Genomic DNA, 6,000 nt, shown 5'->3' on the forward strand with positions numbered 1-6,000 from the left:
ATCACTTTAATGCTGTCGTTCAAAACATCATGCAACACAGGGCTCATTTTCTTGGACGCCAATGCTTCCCTGTGAATCACACAGTGAGTCCACTTAATGTCGGGTTTTTTTTTTTTTAATCCGCGCTACGAGCCCTTTGCCGCTGCCCATGCAGCCGCATCGGTGCAGACGCTGCTGCAGGATTTCCAGCTGAGACCATTTACAGAGAAGAACGCGTTACCAACATTAAAAATGTCCTCTTCTGTTGTTCTCCCCTCCAAACTTTTGCAGAAAAGTATGTGTTCACAAATGTCATCAGTCTCAATGTATCTCACAAAAGCAACAAATTGTGCATTTCCACTGACATCTGTGGATTCATCCAGCTGGAGTGAAAAAGAGTCGCCAAGTTTTCCCACAACTTGTTCGACAATGTCTGTACCCATTTTATCTATTCTGCGGCAAACGGTGTCATTAGACAAAGGGACAGTTTTAATGTATCCGCTGATTTTTTGTCCAGCATGGTTTTGGCCAATACAACAGCGGCGGGGAGCAGCAGGTCTTCAGCTATGTTGAACGGTTTTTTGGCTTTAGCTACGAGCAAAGACACCGCATAAGAGGCCTCCAGGGCTTTGGCTGATGTAGTGGAGGCTTTTCGCATGTTGTCTTGGGATGACTTGAAGTCAGAAAGTTTCCTCTTGAAGAAGTCTGGTGGCTTACCAACATGACATCCATGTTTTGTGGTGAGATGCCGCTGGAGATGTGCTGGCTTCATGCTAGCGTTGGCTAATTTCTCCCCGCAAAAAAAAACATAGTGCCTTGGGCGGGTTGCAACTCGTGGACGTAAATCCCATTAAAACGTAATTTTCCATGTACTGTCGGTATTTTGTCGGCTCTGGTTTCGCCTTCTTATTCACTTGTTTCTCTGTGTTTACTGCAGCATTGCTGCTGCGTTTCAGCCACGACTCCATCATTGCAGTGCGTCTTCAGGTAGCGGCAGGTGATTGACAAGTGATGCATTTTGGGCCAATGGGTCAAACCAACTTGGTTTGGGGAGAGTCCGTTTTTTTAAGGATATTAAAATTTAATACTGAATATAAAATTAAGTGTATAAACATGCATTTGTATTTTATTGAACTTTTTATAATATAATTATTTCTCAAGACTTATTTATTATTATTAGGCCTACTGCTTTTTTTAAATATATATTTTTTTAAATCTCACGTACCCCCTGGAGTACCTCCACGTACCCCCAGGGGTACGAGTACCCCCATTTGAGAACCACTACTTTAGATGACCCTCACTCACACAGACACACGCACCTTAGATGACCCTCACTCACACAGACACATGCACACACAGACACACACACACACACACAGACACAGGGAATCACAGAACCAAAGTCATGCCTGTCTGTCACAAGCTGACCAGAATAGAGAGGGTCTGCAAACACACAGACACACACACACACACACACACACACACACACACACACACACACTCACTCACACAACCAAATGTTTGCCATGCATTTTGCAAGGCAAGAAAACAATGCCTCCATTGAAGCTTTATGTGATGGAGCTCTGCTGCCCCCTGGTGGTTTAGGGGGTCATCTCTCACACACACACACACGCACACACACACACACACACTTTTTTATTGCCATACATTTTGCATGGTAAGAGAACCATTGCAACGCCTTGAAACTTTATGCTAATGAGCTGTGCTGCCCCTGGTGGTTTAGGGGGGGTCATCAGACCTAAAACCTGTTTTCCCTTTATTTTGAAGGGAGAGGGTTAGATTTATTAGGTTTTCATGGGAAAAGCATTATATTATGTCAGGATTACAACATATCAAAAATATGTGGTTATAATGGGAGTCAATGGGCCCAAAAAGGTCCCTAAGGTAACAGATGGATGGAAATTTATACCACTTAGTTTATACAGTTGGAAAAGATGGTGTCATGGAATTTTAAAAATAGTAAAAATACAAAACCTGGCCCACTTTCATACAATTAACGTTTAAACAGACAGATATATTGAGAATTTTAAAAAAAAATTAAGAAAAAAGGACCATTTTAGTCCTAAGCTGCCCCAAGGGTTGTTTGAAGCTAAATGTGGCAAAATGTTGATGTTACTTTCAGTATGAGCCACTTTACAAACGGCACCCCATAATAGAGTGGTGAGTAGAGGAGGTGAAATGAGGATATAATTTAGTTACAATACAATACAATGAAGTTAACAGCACACTATAGAAAGGAAGATGGCTATTTTGTGATAGCTGTTGATATGTATTTAGAGTGCGTATGAGGCATCTAAACGGCAAATGAAAACTTAACTGTATGTAAACAAAAACCTGCCCAGATAGCACACATACATCTGGCCCCGATGTCCTTTGTATCAAGTTTAGATTGTTAAGACGTAGCAGGGAGAGCGTTTGGTCATTGCCAATACCGACCTACCAACCTTGGAGAATATTTTTGAGTAGACATGCGAGCGTGGTTTGCAAGCGAACTGAAAATTTGCAAGCGCACAAACCGCACGAGCTGAAATTTTTAGCACATCAAAATCTCACTTAGATACCCAAAACTGGAAACCCTGACCACCAGCAGCAAAGATATTGTTTGAACATTGGCATTTTTGAGTATCAAACAATTAGGCTATTCCAGCATTCTACTGAACTTCTGTGCAACAATTTGTGTTCATTCTGCATCAATTTGTGTTGGAACTATATTTATGTTAACAAAAGTGGAAGGAAAGGTCCCGCACAGTCATAAAATGTTTTACAATGTGCATTAGCCTTTTTTGTCTGTAAACAAAAAGACAAAATTCTGGCCCAGCTGATAGTACTGCATTCTACTGAATTTCTATGCACCAATGTGTGCCCATTCTGCATCAATTTATAGGTGGTGAGTATTTTATACAAAAGATGCACCTTTGGGAGTAAACTGTACACTAGACAACTCACCTACTTTCTCTTCCTCTCTCCCACTGCTCCTCCTCACTTACCTTTCTCCACACACCCTATTTAGCCCAAACAGAATGGTATCACCCTGTCAATGCCATTACTTTTCTGAGTGGTTCCTATGAAGTACTATCCTCTGTAATTATTTTCACTTGGGTCAACTTAAAGATATGTAAAAGATGTACCCTTGAGTAAAGCGTCTTAAATCATGTTCTTTAGAATAATCCCTTTCATGAAATTTGTGACAGAGACTGTTAACTCAACTACACCGCTTTCCTGTGCTCCTGCCACTGTCTGGCTCTTTTTAACTGGAAGAACAAAACACCCACAGATTTTAGCCCTTCAGAGGACCGTGTTTTGCATTAGCTTCACTCCTGCCAAAACACAGTCCTTTCAACTACCATTAACTTTGTTGGTAAAAAAAATCAGAGAGAGTCTCTTTAAGAATGGTGCTCGTGTTTACAAGTGTCAGAAAAACATTTCAAAGGTACTTACCAAAGCATAAGGGTCTATTCTAAAATGATGACTAACGTTAACGCAAGCTAGCTAGCGAGAAAACAATACAGCTAACGTTAGCCAGCTAACTTAATGGACATCTTACCACAACCTCACTGACTTGGCTAACGTTACATTTCAATAAACACACAGATCATCAAATAATCAAGATTAACGTTATATCAACAAGACAAGATATAATAATAGGCCTAATCATTATATATTATAATAATTCTCTGTACACTTACCATCTCTCACGGTAGCCAGAGCCACACGAAACACCAGTCGCGCTCTCGTTGACAAAACATAGGCTGCAGGACACTACCAGGAGGATCACTTTGTTTCAGACAGTTTAGGGCACATTTTGACCAATGTTCTGTTGAGGTGAAACGCTAGGCTATGCGAAAAAAGCACCAATTCACATCTGATCTAATCCCAGGGGTGTATAGGCCACAGTAAAATAGCCAACCAGACACTTTCTTTTTGTGTATTTTCAGCGAACTTCTCGTACCTCCACACTTTGGGTAAGAAATGCGTGCTTTGTACGCAGAATGTGTGCACGTTGACCACCAGACGAAGTTCAAACAATCAATAAAAGAAGCTGCACTCAGTGGGGGCTCCTTATATCTATATTAATATCTATATTAATATTCATATGCTTCATTAACTACGACCTTTATTCATTGAGGTCAGACCTTCCAAACTGCAAATATTTCACCATCCAATGTGAGAAATCAATGCTAACATTCAAAAATAGCTTACAGTTACCCTATTTCGTGTGTAAGTGTGCACAATGAAGAGACAAATGTCAATTTGAGAAACTTTAATTTTCAAATTTCCACAAACAATATCTGATGGCCAGTCACACTTGCCACCACAGACTTTTATGTTGCAGTCTGCTGGGGAGGCAGTCTAGGACAAAAGCAGGCATATTTTAGTTGTACTGACATTATTCATTCATGACATCTGTAACCTAAAACATGGGCTATATGTTGCTGATACCTGATTATTTACCCTTGTGGAATTAATAAATATATATAGAAGATCTCCCATTGTGACTTTTCCCTTCATTCAGGATTCGTACACATTTTACAAGGTCAAATTCAAGCACTTTTTAAACACTTTCAAGGGACATTCTCAAATTTTTCCAGTACCTTATCGCTGGGGTAAATTACATATTTACAGGAATACATATACTCATGATTATTTTTTTCACTTTTTTATCACAGTGATATACATTGTAGTACACTATAAACATCTAAAATTATGAAAGCGGAACCCAGGCAAAAAAAAGGTCTCCAAATAAAGTTCTCTTACTGATGTTATTTCTCCTTGTAATAAGCAAACTATTCCACACTTAAACTAAAATTCAAGCATTTTTAAGGATTTTAAGCACCCGTATGAACCATGCTTCATTTCACCATTTACAATTTCAGAATCAAAGGATGGGAAATTGTCATCACACCCACAACCAATCTCACCAATCAACACATCAAAAAAGCAGGTGGGGATGAGAGGGGGTTCATCTCATCTCTCATAATAACACCTAGTAGGACTTGCGCAATAGAATTTCATGGACTGGTCATGATTTTATGCCAGTCTTCTGTCCTCTCCCACACCAATTTAATTGGGTGGCTAGTTCAGGTGCTAAGACCTTCCTGCACAACCTGATCTCACAGAAATACGTGAAATGACCACGACCTCTTAACACCACATTCCGTGGTGGCAGCACGTAATGGGTTGAAATTACGTGCTGCCACCACGAAAACAATGCCAATGTAAAGTCAATTAGGGTCCTCTCCCGTGGTGGACACACGGATTCCCTGATTCAATCACGTCACGTCAACCTTGTTTTCCTCAATGATATCTTTAACATTCCTGTACACACACAAAAACGCGGAAGTGTTCTTGATATTAAAACGGCAAATATATTCCTCTGTTATAATTTCCCACCAATAATAATAATAATTATAATAACGTGATAGTTCGGCTGTTCTAGATATTTGTTATAGCCTATTCAAATATTCAATCCCAAAAACGCCGTTTCTAGAGAACTTGCTAAAATATCTGAAATGAACCATAATGCCTTCTTTTTCTTAACATATTTCATCTTGGTGCAGTGTCATTACTCGTTCAGCTTTACTAGACATTTGATATATTCAGTAGATGTATCTTTTTACAACCCTGTTTTACAAGCCGCAAAAAAACCTACCATCCCAAAAACGCAGTTTTTAGAGTACTATCTAAAATAACTACGATTAGCCAACATCCTTGCTTTTTTTCTTAACATAGTTCATCTAGGTGCAGTGTAATAACTACTTCGGCTTTACTAGATATTAGATTTATTCAGTAGATCTATCTTTTTACAACCCTATTTTACACGCCGCAAACAAATCTACTGTCCCAAAAACGCTGTTTCTAGTGTATTAGCTAAAATATCGAAAATTAGCCGACATCTTTACTTTTTCTTACCATAGTTCATCTAGGTGGAGTGTAATAACTCGTTCGGCTTTACTTGATATTAGATATATTCAGTAGATATATCTTTTTACAACCCTATTT

The sequence above is a fragment of the Epinephelus lanceolatus genome, chromosome 10, assembly GCF_041903045.1.
Source record: "Epinephelus lanceolatus isolate andai-2023 chromosome 10, ASM4190304v1, whole genome shotgun sequence".
Lineage (NCBI taxonomy): Eukaryota > Metazoa > Chordata > Actinopteri > Perciformes > Serranidae > Epinephelus > Epinephelus lanceolatus.